Source organism: Ursus maritimus, unplaced genomic scaffold (assembly GCF_017311325.1).
Source record: "Ursus maritimus isolate PB19 unplaced genomic scaffold, ASM1731132v1 scaffold_7, whole genome shotgun sequence".
Taxonomy (NCBI): domain Eukaryota; kingdom Metazoa; phylum Chordata; class Mammalia; order Carnivora; family Ursidae; genus Ursus; species Ursus maritimus.
The window spans coordinates 33,897,826-33,924,917 of NW_024426885.1; the positions used below are offsets into that span (position 1 = coordinate 33,897,826).

Genomic DNA, 27,092 nt, shown 5'->3' on the forward strand with positions numbered 1-27,092 from the left:
CCCCGGCTCCCGGGAGCCGTGCGGTGCCAGTCTCCTGGGAGTCTGCCCGTGAGGGGCCGCAAACCCGAGTCCGACTGCCCCTGGCCATGGGGTAAAGGAATCCGAGTCTAGGGAGACCGCTTCTCACCCTCCTCTCAGCCCTGCGTTTTTTCCATGGGGACGGAGTTTCCACTACTATATGGAAATGCCTGCTTTGGGAACCGTAAAAGTTTGCCTGCCTGCGCCTTAGTGAGTAGACGAGTGTTGGGTTTCCTGTCCGGGGAAATTCGGGAGCCAAAAGATAGCTTGGGAACCATCAAAGCAGCTCCCTTGTTTTACACCTGAGACAACCGAGGCCCAGAGAGATTGTGTGATTTCCCAGTTGCAGGGCTTGTGGCAAAAACCAGGATGGGGACGCGGGATTTTTTTTTTTTTTTTTTTTTTGCCATCCGGTGGCGTGCTCTCTCCACTTCGCTGCTCAGTGTATACTGGAAATACATAGCCTTGTAGTGAACGCTTGATGCCCTTTACTGTGAATAGAGAGGAATTGGCAAAGAGGGGCAGTATGGTCTTGCTATGCATACTTAGACGTATCATTTGAACCCCTCCTCTGGTTTTAATAATATCTAGAACCTGAAAAGTGCATTGCACTGTGATAGACCCTCTGTGTAAGTATGTGGTCTGTCTTCCAAGGAACTTTGACTTCGTTTGAGCTGATTAAGATGCCAAGAGAGTATAGCCAGCAAAAAAGGATGTGTTTGACTAGGGTCAGAAGATAGGCAGTATGGGCAGTGCGTGCTTTGGGTGCACAATTTAGCGCAGAGACAGAGGAGGAGGTCTGGGCTGGCCTTTGAAGGAAAAGCAGAAAGTGGGTGGGAGGGTGACAGTGGTGGTTGTAATCCAGTGGTCGGGGCTGGACAGTGAGCAGATTAGTCTAGTTGGAGCCTTAGAGAATTTCTGTGGGGGAATTAGGAGGAAACAAATCTTGTATTATAAAAGTAGGATAATGCTAGCCTGGGCTTTGAATGTTAGTTGGGCTTTTCCAGTGCAATAGTATTGGGAGCTGTTGAGAGTTTTTGAGGTGGGGAGTGATCTAATGAAACTGGTAATTTAGGAAATTAGTTTGGTGGCTAACAGGTTGTAAGGGAGTGGAGAGATCTGAAGCAGAGAAATTGGTTGGGACTTAGTCTTTCCTGACTGAACTAGGATGGTAGTAGTAATGGTGCTAAAAAGGCCAAATGCAAATGAGAAAATCTGTAGAACTTGTTTTCCCTCTTTCCCACTCTATGCAAAATCCACAACAACGTGGATAAAGATCCCTGAGTTTAGATAAAGAAGTGGGTGTGGTGAGCATAGGCAGGGTACCTCTGTGGGCCTCCTTCAGATCAGAATTTTTTTTGTACTTCGTTTGTTGCTAATAGGCTGTGCTTAGCTCCATATTGTCTCCAGTGTACAGAATTTGGAATTTTATTTTATGTTATTTTTATTAAATATTTTATTTTAAAGTAATCTCTACACCCATTGTGGAGCTCAGACTCACAGCCTTGATGTCAAGAGTCAAATGCTCTACTGACTGAGCCAGCCAGGTGTCCCAGAATTTGGGATTTTCAAGAAAGCACCAATTTTATACAACAAAGAGGTTTGTATGTTCTATCTACAATCCAGTTTTCTCTGTGCTTTTTTCCCATTGGTCTTCACTTTCACTGATGAAGTTCAGTGCATGGGTTGTTGAACTGCCAGAGCTTCAAGTTAAGGTTGTTCTCAAAGGAAATTAAGAAGATTCAAAGATAATGAGATTGACTATCTAGAAAACTCTACATTAAAAATTAGTGATTGATGGGGCACCTGGGTGGCACAGTCGTTAAGCGTCTGCCTTTGGCTCAGGGCGTGATTCCGGCGTTGTGGGATCGAGCCCCACATCGGGCTCCTCCGCTGGGAGCCTGCTTCTTCCTCTCCCATTCCCCCTGCTGTGTTCCCTCTCTCGCTGGCTGTCTCTGTCACATAATAAAATAAAATCTTAAAAAAAAAAAAATTAGTGATTGAGGCTATTAAGGAAAATACAGGTCCAATCAAAGGGATCAGGGTATAGTTATAGGAAGGAAAGCTACCATCCGAAAGTACCCATATTTAAATCTTAAGGAAGGTAATCCTGTACAAAGTAGGGAGATGTAATTTTTTTTTTTTAAAGATTTTATTTATTTATCAGAGAGAGTGAGAATGAGTGGGGGGAGCTGCAGGGAGAGGGAGAAGCAGGCTCCCCACTGAGCAGGGAGACTGATGCGGGACTTGATCCCAGGACCCTGGGATCATGACCCTGAGCCGAAGGCAGGTGCTGAACCGGCTGAGCTACCCAGGCGTCCCAAAGTAGGAGATGTAGTAACAGAGGTGGTTACAGGGCTATTTATTGGGAGAGTTGGGATTTAACCCATGTCTATCTGGAGCCAGAGCCTGAGCTTTTAACTGTAATACTGCCTTTGCCAGTGTTGAGGCATTCATTCCTGTTCTAACTTTTGAGAAAGAGATGGTCTTAAAGCATTCCTATAAGATTTATTCACAGCTTCATTGTCCTCTATTTAGCCATATTGAGTAAGTTGGGACTGTGTGTAATTATCTGTACTGTTGGGGGAACCTAGAAGTAATAGCCCAGTCCCTGGCAACTACTTGAAACACCTGTGCATTGGTCCTCTCACTTTGCAGGCAGCTCTACTTTGCATTTTTCTGTTCTGTGGGTGTAGGTAATAGTGATATGTCAAATGGACTATTAAGATCCAGGCTTTTAAATTACTTTTTTTTTTAATGGTACAATCACTATTTATATATGTATGTATGTATGTATATATGTATGCATGTAAGCAAGCTCTGTGCCCCCCATAGGGCTTGAACTACTGACCCTAGAATTAAGAGTCACATGCTCTGCTGACTAAGCCAGCCAGATGCCCCCAGGCTTTTAAATTACGTTTAACCAGAAGAATATCTTTTAATGGTCCAAAAGGAAAGGATGCCCTTGAGTATCTTTAATTAGCATTAGCCCAAACCATACAGAGTAAAAAATTACATTCTGCTTTTCTGCCTTTAAGGTTAGGGTTGGGGATAATACCAGGGAGTAGTGTGGGGAGCAGAATTTCAATATGTTTTCGTAAGAATTGATTTCCTTTCTGTTTTTCTTTTTCTTTTCTTTCTTTCTTTTTTTTTTTTTTTAAAGATTTTTACATTTTATTTATTTATTTGACAGAGAGAGACAGCGAGAGAGGGAACACAAGCAGGCGGAGTGGGAGTGGGAGAAGCAGGCTTCCTGCTGAGCAGGGAGCCGGATGCGGGGCTCGATCCCAGGACCCTGGAATTGTGACCTGAGCCGAAGGCAGATGCTTAATGACTGAGCCACCCAGGCACCCCTCCTTTCTGTTTTTCTATTAGTATTTTAGATCTCCTAAAGAGGTACCCTGGTAATCAGCCTACCTTTCAATCAGGGTGACAGGGCTGACACACTTTCACAGGGGTAGATCCTCTAGATATGCTGGATGGAGGCTTGGGTAGGCCATTTCTACATGGTTTTTCTTGAGTCAGCCCTCACTCTTCTCTGTGTGTTCCTTTAGCCATCATTTGAATATCTGTTTTGTAGTGATCACTCACTGTTGTGCGCTCAGCACTGGGGGGGATGCAAAGAGTCAGTGATAAATTCTGTCCTCAAGGAGCTTTCAGTCAAATAGTAGATCCACTTCGTACTTATGATCTTTTACCAAACAGCTCCACTTTTGTGTTGTTGCCTCTTTTAATTTATTTTGAAAAGCAGCTCAATATTTTTATTATAGTACTCTTTCTTTTAAAAGTGGGACTTAGAAATTGTTGTAGCATTAAAAGCTATAAAAGCTTTTATTCCACGCAAAGAACTATATAGTTTCTCTCTGCCAATTAAAAATGTGTAACTGTTTTAAAAAAAAGAAGGTGGGACCCACAAGCTGCTCCCTGAGGGGAAGGTATCACACTCTGCCTGACATGTTTATTGCATGAATTAATGAATGGTCTGTTTTCAGAACCAGTTTTCTCTGTTGATTTCCCTAGTTTTGCAAATATTGGTGTTAATCATTTTCTCAGTTTAACTTCAAAATTGGAGTAATCTTTGCATCTCTTTTTCTTGCCCTATTCTGAAGACCAGACTCTTGAGTCTTTCATCCTAAAATTTCTTGAAGTGAACTTAATCTTCCATTATCCTCCTAGTTTAAGCTATAATTATCTTCCCTGACATCTCACATCTACATGTTCTGTTTGTGTGTGTGTATGTATATTTTAACTCCAGTGTAATTAACATATAGTGTTATATTAGTTTCAAGTGTACAATATAGCGATTTAACAATTCTTTTTTTTTTTTTAAAGATTTTATTTATTTATTCGACAGATATAGAGACAGCCAGCGAGAGAGGGAACACAAGCAGGGGGAGTAGGAGAGGAAGAAGCAGGCTCATAGTGGAAGAGCCTGATGTGGGGCTCGATCCCATACCGCCGGGATCACGCCCTGAGCTGAAGGCAGACGCTTAACCGCTGTGCCACCCAGGCGCCCCATGTGCCACCCAGGCGCCCCCGATTTAACAATTCTATACATTACTCAGTGCTCATGGTGATAAATGTACTCTTAATCCCCTTCACCTATTTCACCCATTCTCCTCCGTCCTCCCCTCTGGCAACCACCAGTTCTGTATATTTAAGAGTCTGTTTTTTATTTGTCTCTTTTTTTTTCCTTTGTTTTTTTCTTAAATTCCACACATGAGTAAAATCATATGGTATTTGTCTTTCTTATTCTTATTGACTTATTTCACTTAGCATTATACTCTCTAGATCCATCTTTTATTGCTTATGGCAAGATTTCATTTTTTATGGCTGAGTAATATTCCATTGTCTGTATATTCATGTATCTTCTTTATCCATTCGTCTGTGGATGGACATTTGGGTTGCTTCCATATCTTGGCTATTGGAAACAATGCTGCAGTAAACATTAGTGGTACATACATCTCTGTAACTGATTTTTCCAGACTCTTGTCTCCCTACTACTTGATCCTTATCATCTGGTTAATTCTAATATACCACTTTCCCCGTGCCATTGTCTTGCTTAGAAACCACCAATGGTTCTGCACTATTTAAAGATCAAGTCCAAACTTCTTGACCCAGCATTTAAGCATCTCATAAGCTGGCCCTGGCCTAACTTTTCTAACTAACTTTCCTCTTCTCTAGTCATACCCACCCATTTCCTGTCTCTTGTATCTGAGCTGTTCATTCCCAGTTCTCAAATGCCCTCTGTCTTTGCTTTTATGACTAAATCTGTCATTCTTTTTTAGACCTTATTTGGGTCACACAGTTGTGTTTCCTTTTTCTAAACAAAGATTTATTCGGGATTTTGAAACATCCATTTGACATTTAACCATATACTACTTCATATTTTTTTTACTCTAAATATCATACATGGCAGAGTATATGGGATAAAGAAGAAAAACAAACACCCAGTTTAGGAAATAGAACATTTCGCTTTTTTTATTTTTTATTTTTAAGTAGGGGGGCTTGAACTCACAACCCTGAGGTAAAGACCTAAGCTGAGGTCAAGATTCAGACACTTAGGGGCACCTGGGTGGCTTAGTCGTTAAGCGTCTGCCTTCGGCTCAGGGCGTGATCCTGGCATTATGGAATCGAGCCCTGCATCAGGCTCCTCTGCTGGGAGCCTGCTTCTTCCTCTCCTACTCCCCCTGCTTGTGTTCCCTCTCTTGCTGGCTGTCTCTCTCTGTCAAATAAATAAATAAAATCTTTAAAAAAAAAACAAAACAAAACACTTAAACAACTGAGCCACCCAGGTGCCCCGGAAATAGAACATTTCGGGTAACTCTGAAGCTCTCTGTGTTCACCACAGAGAAGTGGTGTTATCCTGTATTTGGATAGTAATGCCTTGATTTTCTTTATACTTTATCAATCTGAATATATTCTTTTTTTTCTTTCCTGAAAATAAAAGTGTTTTTATTTTATTTATTTTTAAATTTTTAATTTAAATTCAATTTAGTTAACATATACTGTATTATTAGTATCAGGGGTAGAATTTAGTGATTCATCAGTTGCATATAATACCCAGTGCTCATTACATCAAGAGCCCTCCTTAATGTCTATCACCCAGTTACCCCATCCCCCCACCCACCTCCCCTCCAGTAACCTCAGTTTGTTTCCTAGAGTTAAAAGTCGCTTATGATTTGCCTCCCTCTCTATTCTCATCTAATTTTAATTTTCTTTCCCTTCCCTTATGTTCATCTGTTTTGTTTCTTAAATGGTACATATGAGTGAAATCAAATGGTATTTGTCTTTCTCTGACTTATTTTTCTTAGCATAATACCTTCTAGTTCTATCCATGTTGTTGCAAGTGACAAGATTTCATTCTTTTTGATGGCTGAGTAATATTCCATTGTGTATATATATGCCACATCTTCTTTATCCATTCTTCTGTTGTTGGACTTCTGGGCTCTTTCCATATTTTGGCTATCGTGGACATTGCTGCTATAAACATTGGGATGCATGTGCCCCTTGGAATCAGTATGTTTGTATCCTGTGGATGAATACCTAGTAGTGCAATTGTTGGATTGTAGGGTAGTTCTACTTTTAACTTTTTGAGGAACCTCCATACTGTTTTCCACAGTGGCTGCACCAGCTTGCCTTCCCACCAACAGTGCAAAAGGGTTTCTCCGCATCCTCACCAACATCTGTTGTTTCCTGAATTGTTCATTTTAGCCATTCTGACTTGTGTGAGGGGGTATCTCATTGTGGTTTTGGTTTGTATTTCCCTGATGCCAAGTGATGTTGAGCATTTTTTCATGTCTCTGTTCACAATTTGTATGTCGTCTTTGGAGAAATGTCTGCTCATGTCTTCTGCCCATTTCTTGACTGGATTTTTCATTTTTGGGGTGTTGAGTTTGATAAGTTCTTTATAGATTCTGGATGCTAGCCCTTTACGTAATAAGTCATTTGCAAATATCTTCTCCCATTCCATAGGTTGCCTTTTAGTATTGTTGACTGTTTCCTTTGCCGTGCAGAAGCTTTTTATCCTGATGACGTCCCAGTACTTCATTTTTGTTTTTGTTTCCCTTTGCCATGTCTAGCAAGAAGTTGCTGCACCGAGGTCATAGAGGTTGCTGCCTGTGTTATTCTCTAGGATTTTGATGGTTTCCTGTCTCACATTTAGGTCTTTCATCCATTTTGAATTTATTTTTCTGTATGGTGTAAGAAAGGGGTCCAGTTTGATTCTTCTGCATGTGGCTGTCCAGTTTTCCCAACACCATTTATTGAAGAAACTGCCTGTTTTCCATTGGATATTCTTTCCTGCTTTGTCGAAAATGAGTTGACTGTAGAGTTGAGGGTCCATTTCTGGTTTTAGGATTATTTTTCCAGTTCTGTGAAAAATGCTGATATTATTTTGATAGGGATTGCATTGAATGTGTTGATTGCTTTGGGTAGCATCGACATTTTAACGATATTTGTTCTTCCAATCCATGAGCATAGGATGTTTTCCCATTTCTTTGTGTCTTCCGCCATTTCTTTCATAAGTTTTCTATAGGTTTAAGGGTCCAGATCCTTTATCTCTTTGGTTAGGTTTATACCTAGGTGTCCTATGATTTTTGGTACAATTGTAAATGGGATCGATTCCATGATTTCTCTTTCTTCTGCTTCAGTGTTAGTGTATAGAAATGCAACTGACTTCTGTGCATTGATTTTATATCCTTAGACTTGGCTGAATTCCTGTATCAGGTCTAGCAATTTTTTGGTGGAGTCTTTCAGGTTTTCTACATAGAGTATCATGTTGTCTGCAAATAGTGGAAGTTTGACTTCTTCTTTGCCGATTTGGATGCCTTTTATTTCTTTTTGTTGTCTGGTTGCCGAGGCTAGGACTTATAGTACTATGTTGAACAACAGTAGTGAGAGTGGACATCCTTGTCATGTTCCTGACCTTCAGGGAGAAGCTCTGTTTTTCCTTTTTGAGGATGATATTCGCTGCAGGTCTTTCATATGTGGCTTTTATGATATTGAGGTCTGTTCCCTCTATCCCTGCATGGCAGAGAGTTTTTATCAAGAAACAATGCTGTATTTTGTCAAATGCTTTTTCTGCATCTATTGAGAGGATCATATGGTTCGTATCCTTTCTTTTATTAATGTGCTATATCACATTGATTGATTTGCAGTTGTCAAACCAACCTTGCAGCCCAGGAATAAGTCCCACTTGGTTGTGGTGAATAATCCTTTAATGTATTGTTGGATCCTATTAGCTGGGATCTTGGTGAGAATTTTTGCATCCATGTTCATCAGGGATATTTCTCTCTAATTCTCCTTTTTAGTGACGTCTTTGTCTGGTTTTGGAATCAAGGTAATGCTGGCTTCATAGAATGAGCTTGCAAGTTTTCCTTCTATTTCTATTTTTTGGAACAATTTCAGAAGAATAGGTATTAATTCTTCTTTAAATGTTTAGTAGAATCCCCTAGGAAGCCTTCGGGCCCTGGACTCTTGTTTGTTGGGAGATTTCTGTTACTGATTCAATTTCTTTGCTGGTTATGGGTCTGTTCAGGTTTTCTATTTCTTCCTGGTTCAGTTTTGGTCATTGATATGTTTCTAGGAATTTATCCATTTCTTCCAGATTGCCTAGTTTGTTGACATATAATTGCTCATAATATTCTCATATAATTGTATTTCTTCAGTGTTAGTTGTGATGTCTTCTCTTTCATTCATGGTTTTATTTATTTGGGTCCTTTCTCTTTTCTTTTTGATAAGTCCGGCTAGGGGTTTATCAATCTTAGTAATTCTTTCAAAGAACCAGTTCCTAGTTTCATTGATCTGTTTTACTGTTTTTATGATTTCTTTTTTTTTTAAAGATTTTATTTATTTATTCTACAGAGATAGAGACAGCCAGCGAGAGAGGGAGGGAACACAAGCAGGGGGAGTGGGAGAGGAAGAAGCAGGCTCATAGCGGAAGAGCCTGATGTGGGGCTCGATCCCATACCGCTGGTATCACGCCCTGAGCCGAAGGCAGACGCTTAACCGCTGTGCCACCCAGGTGCCCTTGTTTTTATGATTTCTATGTCATTGATTTCTGCTCTAATCTTTATTATTTCTCTTGTCCTGCTGGATTTAGGCTTTATTTGCTGTTTTCCAGCTCCTTTAGGTGTAAGGTTGTGTGTTTGAGACTTTTCTTGTTTCTTGATGAAGTGATTATATATATATTTTTTAAGCTGAAAGTTCTCACATTTATTACTGAACCAACTTACCAGTGTAGAGGCATAATAACAGAAATATCATTTCCCTGATAAAACATATCTGTTGGCCTGGTAGGAGGGATGTTTACAAGAGTGATAGGATAGGAACACATGATCTTCATGCAGCTTAAATATGTGTGCCAGTTAGGTGTGTCTTCTCATGGTGTGTGATGCCTTACAGACCCAGCTTGGTTCTTCTTCCGTGCCTCCTCTCGAAGTTGTACCTGAGTTTATTACCAATTTTCATCAGAATTCACTGGGAAGTGGGACGATTCTGCTTTTGTTTCTTGGCCAGGAATCACGATTCTGAAAGTCTTAGTGAAAAGACATGGTGAGAAACAGTCAGCCACACACAGCAGGATGGTGGTGAAGAGGAGAAAAAGCCAAAGTGAATATATTCTTAAACAGTATACTTTTTAGTTTTTTCTGCTTTTGATCTTCGTAGAAAATTTTCTTCTCTGAGTTACTTTTTTTTCATTTAAGCTTGTTTTGAGATTCACATAGATATATGCGTTCACTGCTGAATGGCAGGTTTATGTGAAATGCCACGAATTATTTTTCTGTTCTGTTGTTGATGGAGATTTGGGTTGTTTCATTTTTTTTTTTCCTCCTGTCACGAGTAACCCATGTTGTTGGCATGTCCCAATACCCAATCTTTGGAATCTTCTCTGCATACACTCGATTAGGGTTCTCGTTCAATCACATTGCTTTTTTTTTTTTTAAAGATTTTATTTATTTATTTGACAGAGAGAGAGACAGCAAGTGAGAGAGGGAACACAAGCATGGGGAGTGGGAGAGGAAGAAGCAGGCTCCCAGCAGAGGAGCCTGATGCGGGGCCCGATCCCAGAACGCTGGGATCATACCCTGAGCTGAAGGCAGACGCTTAACGACTGTGCCACCCAGATGCCCCTCAATCACATTGCTTTAAATATTATTTATATATGCTTTGTCCACTATGTAGCCATGAGGCACATGTGCTTATTTAAATGTAAATTAATGAAAATTAACAATTCAGTTTTTCAGTCACCCTAGCTGCATTTCACGTCACATGTGGCTCATGGCTACCATATGAGGCAGAGCAATTACAGAGCAATTATCATCACTAATGTTTTGTGAAACCCACCTGATCTGTATTCCAGTAGTTCCCAAATGTATCTCTCTCCCCTGAATTTCAGATTTAGGTAATAAACTTCCTACTCATCATTTTCCTTGGATGACCAATATATATCTTAAACTTACCCCGTTCAAAACCTGCTCCTCCCACCATCTTCTCCCCCATCTCAGTGAATAACATCTCTATTCTTCCACTTGTTTAGGCTAAAAACTTGGAGTCGTCCTTAACTCCTTCCTTGTTTTCATATCCCTCATCGATCAGCATATACATCCAGTTTCAGACCACTCTGCCTGCCACCACCCTGGTTCTAATCACACTCTTTTACCCAGATGCTGTAGTAGCCTCTTAATCAGTTTCCTTGCTTCTGCACCTGCCTCGCTCTGTATAGCTTGTTCTTGTCACCACAGGTAGCATCGTCTTTTTGAAATCCAAGTCCTGTATCTTCACCAGTGAATGCTTAAAACCTGTGGTTGATCCCCATTTTGCTCATACTTAAAGACAAAATCTTTATAATAGCCAGGAACGCCCTGTGGGACGTGGCCTCTCATCACCTTTCTGATCTTGTTTCCAAAGTAATCACTCTCACCCCATTCTAGTCACACTGGTGTATTTACTGGACTCAGTCTTAGATTATTCTCACTTCTTTCCCTCTGCTCGGAGTGCTCTTCTACCATAGATATCAGGGAGGGCTTCACAGAGAGCATAGGGTTTGAGCAAATGTCTTTGAAGGAAATAAAAACTTTGGGTGAACAGAGAAGGGGAAGAGAGGATATTTTAGAAGGAATAGTGTTAGCAAAAGCTCAGAAGTAGGACAATTCGCAATATAGTCAAGGGACAGTATTTTATCCTAAAGGAAGTGGAGAGTCTCTGATACCTTTTGAGCAGTACAGTCACATATGAAAACTGTGTTTTTGATAAATCTGGCTGTTTTTTGGAAGCACAGTTGAAATGCAGGCGGAGACAAAGGATAAAGAAGAAGTGCATATAACAAGGAAAGGAGAGTATCTGCAGAGGGTGTGTGTGAAAGATTTCAGCAGCTTTGATTCAATATGGGGGGAGATGGAGGAATCCCAGAGGCCTAAGGTCTTGGTCCTGAGTGACTTCTTGATTAGTGCCGAGATGAGCCTTGGCTAGGAAGGCCGCCACCAAGGTAGGGAAGGCTGTTGTGGGGAGATCACCTCCAGGCAGTGGGAGAAAGTTCAGTTAGGTGAGATGTTGGTCCTGGCTGGTGGGGGGCTGGTGTTCTAAAGGCGTGCCAAGGGGCGCCTGGGTAGCGCAGTCGTTAAAGCGTCTGCCTTCCGCTCAGGGCGTGATCCCGGTGTTCCGGGATCGAGTCCCACATCGGGCTCCTCCGCTGGGAGCCTGCTTCTTCCTCTCTCACTCGCCTGCTCTGTTCCCTCTCTCGCTGGCTGTCTCTCTGTCACATAAATAAATAAAATCTTAAAAAAAAAAAAAAAAAAAAAATAAAGGCGTGCCAAGAGAACAGGTTGGTCAGGTGCAGTGGTGGGGCAGTCTTGTAGGCACTGTTAACCATCTTGTAGCTAGATGTTAACCATCAGGAAGATAGGTGACTCAGGGTCCCTCAGGGCAGTGAACAAGACTGAGCAGTCCTTAAATACCCAGAACCAAAATGGTGATCCAGCCTGCAGATTGTAGTTAAGGAAAGAATTCATCTGAAAGATCAGAACCTGGTTGATGAGTCCTGAACAGGAGTGTCTAAAATTTCCACTGTTTAAGGGTAGGAAATGGGTCCAGAGCCTAGAACAAGACTAAGCTGCAGTGAAGGCTAAGTAGACTCAGCTATGAGGCTCTTGATGTTGCTGTTAATGTGAACCATAAACAATTTATTTTTTAAATAAATTTAAATAAATACGGTAGCTCATATTTATTGAATGCCTGTTGTGTGTTTTGCCTTATATTTGGAGCTTCCCATATGTTGTTTGATGGCCACAGTAATTCTGTGAGAGAGGTATTGTGGTTCTTTTCTTTTTTTCAGATAAGGAGATTGAGGTTCAAAGAGGTTAACTTGCTCAAGGATACACTAGTGAGTGGCTTAGCCAGAAGGAATCCAGATGGACTCAGTTAAGAACCTCAGGGGTTGGTCATTATATTATTCACCTCCTTAGAGGTAGCTTGGCATCTGTAGTAGAGATGGGGAAGTCAGAACAAGGAGGTTTTGGAAGGGATAAGCATGGTATATGGTGAGCTGGTGATACTGAGTCTGGAGTTATTTCTGAATAGTGAATGGGTTTGAAGCATTTGAAATATGGCTGGACCTTGATAAGAAGGTCTGAGCTGATTTCCTACATCAGATAGCTGTGTGTAGAGATGACGGTTGAAGACACTGAGATGGGTGGGTATATGGGAAATATCTGTATAGAGATACAGAGGGCCCAAGTTACACCCTGAGGAATGCTGACATTTAGGGATGAGGAAACAGAGTTGGAGACGTTGAGGGTTAGAGAGGCATAAGATGATATCAGAAGCAGAATGGTTAGAAGTGTCCAGCCAGAGAGGTTTGTTTTGTTTTTGTTTTTGTTCAAGATTTTATTTATTTATGGGACGCCTCGGTGGCTCAGTCAGTTAAGCATGTGCCTTCGGCTCAGGTCATGATCCCAGGCTCCTGGGATCAAGTCCTTCATCATTCTTGCTCAGCAGGGAGTCTGCTTTCTCCCTCTGCCTTCTGCTCCCCTGGCTTGTACTCTCTCTCTCTCATAAATAAATAAAATCTTAAAAAAAAAAGATTTTATTTGAGAGAGAAATAGCCAGAGAGAGCAGGAGTGGGATGGGGGTGGGGTGGGGAGGAAAGGGAGAGGGAGAAGCAGACTCCTCACTGGGCAGGGGGCCTGACTTGGGGCTCAATCCCAGAACCTGAAGATCATGACCCGAGCTGAAGGCAGATGCCCAACTGACTGAGCCACCTAGGTGCCCCCATCCAGAGAGGTTTTAAGCAGACTGGGGGCCTTGGGAAAAGACCAAAGACCATTTCACTGGTAACCTACAAATAAAGGGGAAAGAATAGAAGCCAAGTTTTATGGGGCCCTACAGAGTGACTTTAAAAAAAATGTTGGTATTGAATTGGAGAAATTAGGTAGTAGCTGGAAAGAGCAGGGTTGAGCAGAAGTGTGGTAGGAGAAATAGGGAAACTGGTACTGGTGGCCAAGAGGAAGAAGCTAGTAGAGGAGAATAATGCCTAAGGGAAGGCCTGGAGAAAGTGGATGTGAAGATACAGGTGAAGAGGGTAGCATTGGAAAAATAAAGATTTGTTCAAGATAGGTCTTGATTTAAAAGGGTAGTTGCTTAAAAAGAATTAAAAAAGGTAAGTGATCCTTAAAACTCTGGGCCTCAGTTTCCTCATTTGAAGAAGGGATCCTTCTAGTTTAAGTTCTGCCATTTTTCTCTGTGCTGTTAACACCAGCAGCTAAGAAAAAAAGGTCTGGATTTTTTTAGGAATGCTCCCAGGGTCTAGTAGGGAGAATGGGTTTCAGCTCAGTTAACATGGTGATTCTTTGCCCAACTCTACAGGCTATTTTAGGATCTCTAGAGTTATATTTGGAGCCAGGACCTCCGAAGGAGCAAGGATCCCCCATAATGGTATCGCTGGCACCTAGCACAGTGTCTGGCACATAGTAGGAGTTTAGCGTTTGTTGGATGAATTTGTCCAGAGACATGGGCTCCTGAAAGTAGGGGGAGCCCTAGTCATAAACTCGATTTAGTTTTTGCTCACAGTTTGTCAGTGTAGCTAGTAAATAGTATTTGTGTGTGTTTTCTTATAAAGAAATTAGAGGTAGGAGTGTGTTTGAAAGATTTCTTGTGTTTCTGAGTAATTCATAGGAACTAAGGTGGTTTGAAAAGGGATCGGACATAAGGAACAGGACAGTGTGGTGGAAAAGAGCTCTACATTACAAAGGCTCATTTCCACTGGATTCTAGTGTTGTTTTTGTTTTCACAGAAAATAGTTTTTATTTAACACTTTGGAAATCCCACTGTGATTAGTTCTGTTACTATTAGCATTAGTTTTCATTTTATTCATGTTTTATTAGGAATGGATTTTTTTTTTTTAAAGATTTTATTTATTTATTTGACAGAGAGACAGCCAGCGAGAGAGGGAACACAAGCAGGGGGAGTGGGAGAGGAAGAAGCAGGCTCCCAGTGGAGGAGTCCGATATGGGGCTCGATCCCAGAACTCCGGGATCACGCCCTGAGCCAAAGGCAGACGCTTAACGACTGAGCCACCCAGGCGCCCCAGGAATGGATTTTTAATTGAGGAAGTTTGGTCCTTGTGAGTTAAAGATAGATACGAAAGATAGCTTAAATAGTAAAGTTGTGAGGTTAATACCAGGTTTGCAGGTTGGTGTCACAAGATCTACTTTTATTTATTTATTTATTTGCTATTTATTTATTTATTTATTTATTTTTAAAGATTTTATTTATTTATTTGAGAGAGAGCGCACACAAGGAGGGGGAGCAGCAGAGGGGGAGGGAGAAGCAGGCTCCCCATTTATCAGGGAGCTCCGTGCAGGGCCTGATCCCAGATCCCTGGGATCATGATCTGAGCTGAAGGCAGAGGCCAAACTGACTGAGCCACTCAGGCGCCCCAAGATCTACTTAATGCTTTTCTATTTTTAATGAATTATAAATCAGAAGTAAAAATTATTGTACAACTAGTATGTGTCAGCATTAACTTAAGTGCTGTGGATATAACAGTAAACAACAGAGACAAAAATCCCCATTCTTCTAGTGGGGAAGACAGATGATCAGATAAGTAAAGCAAATGTTTATTTGTCTTAAAGCAGTATGGAATTGAGTGCATTTAAATATCCTGATAGTTACTTTTGTAGAATTAAAAATCTTTAGATTTAGTCAGCTCTAGAGTAAAGCAGTAGCTTACTCCTGGCCTTATAAAGAAATGAAGCATTTCACGTCAGTGAAACCTTGTCCTGTGAAAGTTATTTGCTGTATATTCTACATTTTTTAAATGTTTGAGGTAAAGTTTTTTAATTTATTATCGATATTTTTATAGACTTTGAAACAGAGTATAATAAGCATAATTTAACATTTGATTATTCACATCTATTTTTTTTAGTTTTTTTTTTAAAAAGATTTTATTTGTTTGACAGAGACCGCGAGAGAGGGAACACAGCAAGGGGAGTGTGAGAGGGAGAAGCAGGCTTCCCGCCAAGCAGGGAGCCCGATGCGGGGCTCGATCCCAGGACCCTGGGATTGTGACCTGAGCTGAAGGCAGACGCTTAACGACTGAGCCACCCAGGCGCCCCTCACATCTATTTTTTTAAGTATAGTTTACACACAATGTTAACATTAGTTTCCGTTATACGACATAGTGATTGGACAAGTCTATACCTAGTGCTAAGTTAACCACAAGCGTAGCTACCATCTGTCACCATACAACACAGCGCTATACCATTGACTATATTCCCTGTGCTGTACCTTTCATCTCCGTGACTTGTTCATTTCATAGGTGGAAGTCTATATCTCCCGGTCTCCTTCACCCATTTTACCCATCCCCCGACATGCCTCCCCTCTGGCAGTCATCAGTTCTCTGTATTTATGGGTCTGTTTCTGCTGTTTGTTTTTAGATCCCACATATAAATGAAATCATATGGAATTTGTCTTTCTCTGACTTATTTTTACTTAGCATAATACCTTCTGGGTCCATCCATGTTGTTGCAAATGGCAAAATCTCATTCTTTTTTATGGTTGAGTAATAGTCCATTATTACACACACACACACACACACACACACACGCACACCACCTCTTCTTTATCCATTCATTTATCAGTGGACATTTTGATTGTTTCCGTAACTTGATTATTGTAAATAATGCTGCAGTGAACATGGGAGTGATTATATCTTTTTTGGTGTGGGGTGGGCGTGTATATCTTTTTATTCTCTTTGGGTAACTAACCAGTAGTGGAATTACTGGATCATATGGTATTTCTATGTTTAATTTTTTGAGGAAACTTCCATTCTGTTTTCCACAATGGCTGCACCAATTTACATTCCTAAAAACAGTGCATGAGGGTTCCTTTTTCTCTACATCCTCACCAACACTTAATTCTTTTTGATTCTAGCCATTCTGACAGATGTGAGGTGCTGTCTCTTTGTGGGTTTTTTAATTTTTAATTTAGAGAGGGAGCGACGGTAGGGGAGGGGCAGAGGAAGAAAGAGAATCTCCAGCAGACTCCCTGCTGAGCACAGAGTCCAAGCAGGGCTTGATCTCACAACCCTGAGATCATGACTTGAGCTGAAATCAAGAGCCAGTGTTTAACTGACTGTGCCACCCAGGTGCCCCCATTGTGGTTGTTTTTTTTTTTAAGATTTTATTTATTTGAGAGAGAGAGAGCTCGAGTGTGGGAGAAGCAGGCTCTCCACTGAGCAGGGAGCCCAATATTGGGCTCTATCCTGGGACTCTGGAATAATGACCTGAGCCAAAGTCAGATGCTTAACCGACTGAGCCACCCAGGCACCCCCCTCATTGTGGTTTTGATTTTCATTTCCTTGATGGTTAGTAATGTTGAGAATCTTTTCATCTGTATGTCTCCTTTGGAAAAATGTCTGTTTAGCCTCTCTGCCCATTTTTAAATTGATTATTTGGTTTTTTTGGTGTTATATAATTTCTTTATATATTTTGTATATATGTATTTTTTAAGATTTTATTTATTTGTCAGAGAGAGAGCACAAGCAGGGGGAGTGGCAGGCAGAAGGAGAAGCAGGCTCCCCGCTGAGCACGGAGCCTGATGGGGGACTTGATCCCAGGACTCTGGGATCATGACCTGAGCCAGAATCAAGAGTTGGATGCTTAACCAACTGAGCCACCCAGGTGACCCAGCTTTCTTTGTTTTGATGAGGCTATCTCCTGGTTTTATTTTAAGTGGATTGAATTGGTTGCGGTGGTTCTCATCCATTATTTTTGGATGATAAAGTCAGAACTATAAACTAGTGTGTCTTCCACCCTTGACCCTGTTGACATTTCGGGCTGGATAATTCTTTGTTGTGGAGCCCGTCCTATGCATTGCAGCATGGTTAGCAGCATAGCATCCCTGACCTCTATTCACTAGTTACCAGTTTCACCCTTAGGTTGTGACAGTTCAGTTGTGACACATTGCTAAATATCCTGCAAAGTTGTCACCTGTTGAGAACCACTGACATAAATAGTCGCTTGCCTATAGCAATTATAAAGGGATAATTATTTACCTGTTTTTCTGATAGTCTCATAAAATACCATGCTATTACCAGCCTGTCTAGTGAATGTTTTTTGCCTCTAGAGATGACAACATACAACTGGAATTTGCATGCGTATATAATAAGAACGCTGGTAATAACATGGTGGTTACTGAGGTGGGTCTGTTTGCATATCACCCCCATGGGACCATAATAATGATGATTATAATATAAGGTTACCATTTGTCAGTGCCTACTGTGTACCAGACACTGTGCCTTGATGAAGTTTTTTTTGTTTTATACCTGTTTTACAGTAGAAATGCTATGAAGGCTGCTCAAGTGTGATGGAATTTTAGTGACCTCTGTCAAGTTTAATAGACTCATATGAACACTTCACATGACTTTTTTTTTAAAAAAGATTTTATTATTATTAGAGAGAGAGTCTGAGGGAGGGCCTCAGAGGAGGGAGAGAGGGAGGGGGAGAATCTCAAGCAGACTCCCTGCTGAGCATGGAGCCCAGTGTGGGGCTCGATTTCATGACCCAAGCCTATACCAAGAGTCATAGACCCCAATCGACTGAGCCGCCTGGGCACCCCCACCTCACATAACTTTTTTTTTTTTTTGAAGATTTATTTATTCATTTTAGAGAGAGTGTGAGTGAGTGGGGAGAGGGGCAGGGGGAGAGAATCCAAGCAGACTCCCCTCTGAACATGGAGCCTGACGTGGGGTTTGATGTCATGACTCATGAGATCATGACCTGAGCCAAAACCACGAGTTGGGTGCTTAACTGATTGAGCCACCCAGGCGCCCCTTCACATGACTCTTGATTGGCAAAAACTAGATGAGGCCCAAAAGCCCAGTTTGACCAGAAGAGTCTAATAGTATCTAAGATCTGGGCAGTAAAGGGGTCATTTCATAAAGGTGAAGGTATATAATTACTGAGCACTTGCTGGAAGTGGTGAGTGGGTCAGTGCTATCATGGAAAATCATTTCAGGACAGAGTCGAGGTCTAGCTTCGTGATCTAGCATTATCTGAAGAGGGCAGAATTCTCTGTCAGAACCACAGGGTACACATGGTTAGAACTGAGCCCTCAAGTGGAGGTATACCCCTCTGTGTAGAATGAGTATTTATGGTTTGCTTTTCTTGGAAGACTGTCTTGAGAGAATTAGGTACAGGTTGATAACTTCTTACCTTGTGATTTGAATTAATCTTTAAAGTTTTTTTTTTTTAATTTATTTGACAGAGAGAGACAGCCAGCGAGAGAGGGAACACAAGCAGGGGGAGTGGGAGAGGAGGAAGCAGGCTCCTAGCGGAGAAGCCTGATGTGGGGCTCGATCCCAGAATGCCGGAATGGCGCCCTGAGCCGAAGGCAGACGCTTAACGACTGTGCCACCCAGGCGCCCCTGAATTAATCTTTAGAGACCATGACAGTGATCTTTGAGCTGTCCTTGCTGTTTGTTCTGGGATCATGGAGCATCTATGAGGAGGATGACCCACATGTTCAGTTAATTCTGAGTTTGAAGACATTTTAACTTTTTTTTTAAAGATTTGTTTGTTTGAGAGAGAGAGAGCATGTGCACATGTGCATATGGATGAGGGGAAGGTCTGAGGGAGAGAATCTTCAAGCAGACTCCCTGCTGAGCTTGGAATCCGAGGTGGGGCTCAATCCCACTACCCATGAAATCATGACCCAGCTGAAACCAGGAGTCTAACATATAACCCACTGAGCCACCAGGTGCCCCAAGAAATTTTAACTTTATATAGTATTCTTTTTGTTTTGTTTTAAAATAAAGAACCTGTTTAATTCATATCCTGTGTTAGAAGTTGTTTGATGTAAATGTTGAAAATTGTTGAGGGGAGAATTTATTTGAAGTTTGATCATTTTGCTTTTGTTTGGATTATATTTATTGCTTGTCATTCTTGGTTGGTTGCTGGGAGTATCAAGTTTTATTTTTAAATCTTAACTGGGGTCTAAAGTAAGTAATTGCTCCAAAGCTAATTTTCATATCATACTTAGTGACTAAAGACTTGAGTTAAAATATTTAACATCATACTTTATTACTGACTTAGTTAAATTGACTCATGTTGTACTTATATGGGCCTCCTATTTCCTCTGGCCAAGATGACATCAACAGAAATAGTTGTCTCAAGACACACTTGAGAAGGGTTAGATAATTATCATTGTTTCTTAGTGAACCTTCCTAGTTTAGCTACTTCTCAGTTTCCATGTGGCACCATTTCCAAGATGACTTTTTGTGCATGATAAATTAGCCTCGAGTAATTCATGTACCTCCTTCCTCCCTTATTTTATTATGTTTGATATTTTAAAAAACTTTAAAAAAACTTTTAATTGAATTTTCACAAACCGAACATACCTGCGTAAACAACATGTGACCAGTGCCCAGAAGCCTCCCTCATGCTTCCTTCTAATCACTGCTCCCTGCCCCCAGGGGAAACCACTATCTTGACAAAAGGCTTAGCTTGATTTTACTTGTTCTTGCACTTTTTATAAATGGGAGGATACAGTATTTAATTTTTGCATAAAGCTTCTTTCACCCAACCTTATGTTAATGAGATTCATCCTTATTGTGCCTTGTTCTAGGCTTTTCATGTTCACTGTTGTATACTGTTTCATTGTGTGACTATATAACAGCTTATCTTTTCACTGTTAACGGACATTTGATCATTTCTAGTTTTGGCTATTGTGAATCATATTGCTATGAACATATAAATGCATTTATTTTAGGTATATATCTAATGTATGAATTGTTATGTCATATTGTCAGCTTTAGTATAGACTGCCATTTTTTTAAAGATTTTATTTATTTATTTTAGAGGGAGCGTGCCCGTGTGGGCAGAGGGAGAGGGAGGGAGAAACCCAAGTTGGCTCCGTGCTGAATGTGGAGCCCAACGAGTGTGGAGCCCAACACCAGGCTTGATCTCAAGACCCTGAGATCAGACCTGAGCCAAAACCAAGAGTCGGACACTTAACTGACTGCGCCACCCAGGTGCCCCTGGACTACCAGTTTTTAAAAAATGGTTGCACCAATTTGCATTCCCACCAGCAATGTATGAGAGTTTCGGTTCCTCTATAAGTTCTGTATCACTTGGTATTTTCCATCATTATCATTTTAGCCATTCTGGTAGGTATGTACTGATAGCTCGGAAAATCTGTGACAAAACTCAGCTGTGGATTTGGGGCATCTTGAGATTAACTGTCACGCCAAGCTCATGCACCCACCAAAGCCTTGATTATCGTCTCTGAGTAGAGTCCTTCTTCTTAGGCCGAGTATGATCTTTAGTCTGCGTTCAAAATTAGCAAATACCCCCAGAGAAGAAGACAAGTGATGATCATCAGCTCATCCCAGAGGGCTCTCCCAGCTCTGGGATTTGCAGTTCCTCCAATCCTCATTTCTTCCACAACTCTCCAGTATCTTTGAAAATGTGATTTTCTAATTTATCCTGGCTTTTTCTGTTTATTGAAGCTGAATTTGGTTGCCATGACCTATAATTATCCTATCCAGAAATGGAAGTTGTCAGAGATTCTTGGGGTTTTCTGTGTACATGTTAGGGAGGAAAAATTTTCTTCTATCCTTCAAAGGTTCTTCTGGCTGGTCTAAGAATTAAATTGACATGAGACAGATTAATAGGAGAAATTCAAATTTAATTTTGTATGTGTAGGAGCCATACACAGATGAGAGGTTCAAAGACAGAATGGTAAATTGAAGTATATATGCCATTCCAGGCTAAGGAGTGGGTTGAGGCCTGGGGCCTCAAAGAGGAGGAGGGCAGTTCGCAGGGCAGTAAGAGGAACAGATGTTTGAAAACTAGGTGTTTGCCCCCCATACGCATGAGTCACTCAGATAAAATTTATCTCTGGTAATAACTCTACTTCTGGGGAAGACCCCCCAATTTAGAGTCTTCTAGGTAGTTATGGGATGGGCCAAAATTTCTCTTGAGCCTGCAGGGTCTTGATTGCCTTCAGCTCAGAATAGTCCACATGCCAAAGTGACACATTTTAGGGAGACTTGCTCTAAATCCCTTCATACGTAGTCATGTCACCCAAGAATAATGTTAGTTGCTTTTCCCCTTTCTTTCTCGTGTTTATGTGTTTTCTTTTTCTTGTGTTAATTGGACTGGTCAGAATCATTAGTCCATTGTTGAATAGAAGAGAGGATAGTGACATCCTGTTTGTGGGGAAGGGGGTTGTGGGTGTCTGCATTATTTTACCATTGAGTATGATAATTGCTGTAGTTTTTGTGGATATTTTTCAGATGAAGGAATTTTCTTCCTTCTATTTCTAGTTTGCAGACTTAAAAAAAAATAAATTGTTGAATTTAGTTACTTTTTCTGCATCTACCCAGATGATTGTGATCTTTCTCCTTTTTATCTGTTAATGTGGCTTACCGTATGCTTGGGAAAAATAAATTAGCCATAGCCCTACCATATCTACTGTAGTGATTATCATCATATTCCCTTTCATGCATGAGATAATTGTACACACTCTTCTTCCTCTTTAAACTTGCTATACATTTAATCCTGCCATATGTTTTCTTTTTTATTTTTTTAATTATCAAAGTATCGTGAGATAATATGGTTCTCAGCCCAGGGACTCTGGCAGATTAGAAGCATTCTTCCTGGCTCCTTCTACTACCTATGGGAGAAAGGAGTAAAAGAACTGGAGCATTTATTTTGACCTATTTTAATTTTTGTTTCCTTGTTTTTGTTATTTGGGATTGTAAGGGGAATGGGGTCAGGGAAGGGCTCTGGGGGTGGTAACTGGGAGCTGAGGAAGAAAAGCCATATATGATTTCCTTAAGTAACACCTTGTGCTCCTCCCCTTCCCACGCTTCCTCTTTCTCTATAGTTCCAGCTCTGCCACAAATCAATTGTGTAAATGCCCTTAGGCAAGTCACTTAATCACTGAGCTTTTGTTTCCTCTTCTGGGGTTGAGGAGAATGACCATCAACAGCTGCTATGACCTGTCCCTTAGGGAGAATGGGAAAATTAAATGAGCAGTTTATAAAGCATAGGATACTTTAAAAATGAGAGTAATTGTTAGTATTGGTTTTACACTGTGGCATCTTAAATTTTCTAACAGCCCGAAGGCTACCTGTGGGAGAAGGAAGAAGGTGTGAAACCCTCAGTCCCCCAACTACAACTGTAAGAAACCTGTAGTTCAGTAACTGTGTGGCAAGAGTATAAAATGGAGGTTTTGTTCATGTGTTTCAACCTCCATAAAGCCCCCTAAAGTGTTCCATGTTAATCTTGTCACTTTTGAAATGAACAGCCATTGATATGTATGCACCAAAACTAAAAATTTGCAAAAGCACTTATCTCTGAAATGATGCTGCTGTAGGATTTCTTTATTTATTTTTAAAACTTTCTTTGTTTGTTTCAGAGAGAGAGAATGCACACGCACAAGCGCAGGGAGAGGGGCAGAGGGAGAGGGGGAATCTCAAGCCAACTCCACACTGAGCAGGAAGCTGCCACAGGGCTCTATCTCACAACTGAGATCATGACCTGCCCTGAAATCAAGAGTCAGATGCTTAACCAGCTGAGCCACCCAGGTGCCCCTGTAGGAGTCCTTTAAATTGTAACCACCCTTATTCATTTAAGGTTCATTATTTCTTTTCTTTTCTTTTTTTTTTTTTTTTTTTTTAAGATTTTATTTAGTTATTTGACAGAGAGAGACAGCCAGCGAGAGAGGGAACACAAGCAGGGGGAGTGGGAGAGGAAGAAGCAGGCTCCCACTGGAGGAGCCTGACGTGGGGCTCCATCCCAGAACGCTGGGATCACGCCCTGAGCCTAAGGCAGACGCTTAACGACTGAGCCACCCAGGCGCCCCATAAGGTTCATTATTTCTTGGTAAACTTCTTTCCAGAGGATGCAGAGTTAGAACAGAGGACATTCTGCCTGGAACAAAGAAAAGCAAAGCATCTCATCACAGGAAAATAAGATTTAATTGACAAGATTTTAGTTTATATACACCTTTATGATCTAGCTGGTGTATAAGTGAGGTATGCTGGTCCATATAACTGAAGAGCCATGGGTATATGCTTCCCTGAGAGATGTGATTTTTTAGGTCAAGTAACATGAATAGTATTTGAGAATATGTGATCTTATACTGAAGCATCCTAGGGCTCATACCACCACTGCCTTGATATTCTCTCTTACCTCTGTCTTGCTCAGGGAAGAAAGGATGTTTATGGTGTGGTTCTCGTATCAGGCGTTTTTCTCTCTGGGTGCCTTCTTCCCATTCAGGAGCACCGTAGGCAAGCTCAGCTTCTGTATGGTTTTAGGAGTGGGTGGATGGATTCCACAGAAGGGAGGTTTTGATTTATAATTTTGCTATTAGCATGGTCATTCACCTGTTTGGGTTTATAGGTCATGCATTTAGAAATTAGAAATAGATGATGTCTGGGGCTATGGGGGTGAGTAGGGAGCAAAATGCAAAGTAAGATTTCTCAATCTGTTAAATAGGCTGTGAAACACTTAAAAGAGATATGAGAAAAAAAGACTGTAAAAGATCATCTGAGTAAAAGATTATTTGCATAAAAAAATTTCCTCTTGGTATGGGAATTTGGAAATGACCTGTTTGGGAATTTGATTTTGCACACCTGCAGTTTAGGTCTTTACTTGTTTAGATGAAAATCCATGCTCTTTCAGGGAGAGTTCTGGTTGTAGTTCTATTAACACCAAGGTCTTGTTTTTCTGCTTTATGCCTCCTGTTTTTTTCTCACCAACAGCCCTTTGCTCAGGTATGTCCTTCCTTTTATTTGGCATGCTTCCACTTACTTCCTCTCTTTCCCCCCTCTCCCCTCTTAGAGTTAGGTGCCCCCATTTCGTTATTCCCATAGAGCCCTGGGAACAACAAGAGTTGAGTTCTAATTGTAACTTTTTGCTGTATGATCTTGGACAAGCGGTTAAATTCCCTGACCTTCAGTTTCCGAATAAGTAGGATGAGGGGAGAGCCCACTTAGGGATCTTGTTCAAATGCAGATTCTGGCTCAGTGGGTTTCTGGGGGTTTCTGATGTTTTGAATTGTTAACCAGCTCTCAGAAAGGGCCAGTGCTGCCAGTCCATGTACCGCTCAGGACTAGATAAAATGTAATGACTCTTCCAGCTTTTACCTATTATGATTTTAGTCATTGTTTTAAATTCTGAACAGAACTACAAAATATGCTGTAATTACTAAATCTCTCTCCAGTTTATCAGAATGCTGAACACTGACAATGTTGTGCCTTATAAAGTTTCCAATGTATGATAATGTTGCTAAAGTGGAAAGTAGTTTTATTGCTCCAAAGATTTTGACTTAGGTTAAAAATATCGAATACGTGTTGGGAAAGCATTTGAGTTAGCACCAACCTGTCATCTGAAAGTCAGAATTACTCCTGAAGGCTTGATGCTAATGAGGGAGCTGGGATGTGATCTCATGAGTATAAATACAGAGACAGGCAAGCTGTTGATGAATTCATCGTCAGAGGAGTTCCCGATCATTTCCTTCAGTTCTCCAGAAGGTGAGAATCACATTGTTGTAGGATGTGCTGATAGATAGGCTGTAGGGATCCAGACTATGCCTACTGAATATAGAGTGCTGGGGATGGATCTTGTTTGAAGATGTTGGTACTTTTTCTTTTGGCTTTTACTTCCTCAAGAAGTCATGATATTTGATTTGGTAGCATTGCCAGCATAGAAATTTATAGTTGTCCTTGATCTCTTGTACAAATGTCTAAAAGTAGTTGGACCAATTTTTATATTTGACTTAGAGATAAGTTCTTCTCTTTGTGCTCAGCCACAACAGGGATATCAATCAGGCAGGCCTTCAATATCTAAATGAGTTCTCTACATGCCTGTGATGAACTCTGATGGTACGTATTTTTTTCCTCTAAAAAAATGAAAATCTGGACAAGGGGAATGGAGTCTATGGTGGAGGGTGATGAATTTTTCTGATGAATTTTTCACCTCCCACAGAATAAGATCATTCGTCCTATGAAAGTGAGCTGTATTTTATCTCCCCACCACAGTTGTGGGTTGGACAGAGTTTTTAGAGCTCCATCATCATCAGCATTACATTTTAGTCATTTCTAGCCTGTGCTGCTTCTAGGTCAGACTAATTGGGGCAAGCACAGTAGAGGGAGTTAGGTGAAAACAATGGCAATGGAATAAAAATAAATAGCCTTTGGTTTTTGCTCCCACTTGGTTAAATTCATTATAAGAATCCCAACCCCTCCCTGCCTCTAGTAGAGCCTTAGGGGAAAGAGCGTAGGCTGTGGTCTCTGGTACACACTGAGCTTTCCTATTTTCGTTTAATGCTCCCCTTCTTCTTGGGGGGTCTTAATGGAAGCTGTCTCATGGTTTATTTAATCTTAACCCAGATTAAAGTCCTTGAAATCAGCTACGTACTGAAGGCATTAGTTGTAGTCCAAACAGATCGCCCTTTGGGAAATACCTTAGCCAGTATTATTATCCTTGTGCCCCTCTTTGGAGGCTCAGGTAGATCATTTTCTGTTACCCTCAGATTTTTTTTTTTTAACCACAAAACACCTTTTTTAAGACTTTGCACTCAGATATTTTCATCTGTCTTGAACATCGAACTTCAGAGGCTTGTGACTAATGAAATAGAAAGGAGTTGTTAATAATATGCTTATAACTTCCAAATTGCTTTTGAATTTTCCAATGGTGATCTTATAGCCCAAAAATGTTAGCATTATATTTTATGCTTTGTTTTTCAAGAAGTAATTTTTACTAATAATAGGGTGTGACTATTAGCACTGTCTATATAAAGTACTATGTGATTTAAAAAAAACAATTTTATATATTTAGTGTGACGTATAGTATTTTAAAATTCCAGAGTCTTCTCAAAAGAAGATCTAGACGACATTCTTTTTTTTTTTTTTTTAAAGATTTTATTTATTCATTTGACAGAGATAGAGATAGCCAGCAAGAGAGGGAACACAAGCAGGGGGAGTGGGAGAGGAAGAAGCAGGCTTCCGGCGGAGGAGCCTGATGTGGGGCTCGAACCCAGAATGCCGGGATCACGCCCTGAGCCAAGGGCAGACACTTAACGACTGAGCCACCCGGGCGCCCCTAGACGACATTCTTAATTGGAGCAAACCTCTTTGGTTTATCAGTTGTTACTCAGAAGAATAGTTAATTTCAGAAAGAAAGGTATTCTGATAAAAGCAAACCAGATTTTTCCCTCCCTTAATTTCCAGATATTGTAACACAAAAAATAAAGGTTTTATTGATAATAATAATAATATGCCTATTTTGGCCCTTCTGATTTACCTTTAAATCTGGACGTCTATCGGTCTTTAAGGAGCAGACAGATATACTACTTTTGTCTTCCAGGTAAGAAGAAAATATGCTAGCATGGGGTCATTTTTCCTCTTGGGATTTACCTGATTAGTCTATTGGACTATTGAAAATAACAGGCTCATTTTTGTCTCTTAGATCATCCCCAACATAGACAAAAATAGCATCTACTCTTAGTCTCAAAAACATATATAATCCCAGACTCTGGAACATCCCTTCCCTGCGCTAATACCA

The 27,092-nt window shown here is 40.8% G+C and overlaps 1 protein-coding gene across 2 annotated transcripts in view; it reads left to right on the top strand.

The window, feature by feature from the left end:
* The window catches only part of IDE (insulin degrading enzyme), a 110,162-nt gene that overhangs the window by 453 nt on the left and 82,617 nt on the right, over positions 1-27,092 (top strand). The window lies entirely within an intron of this gene.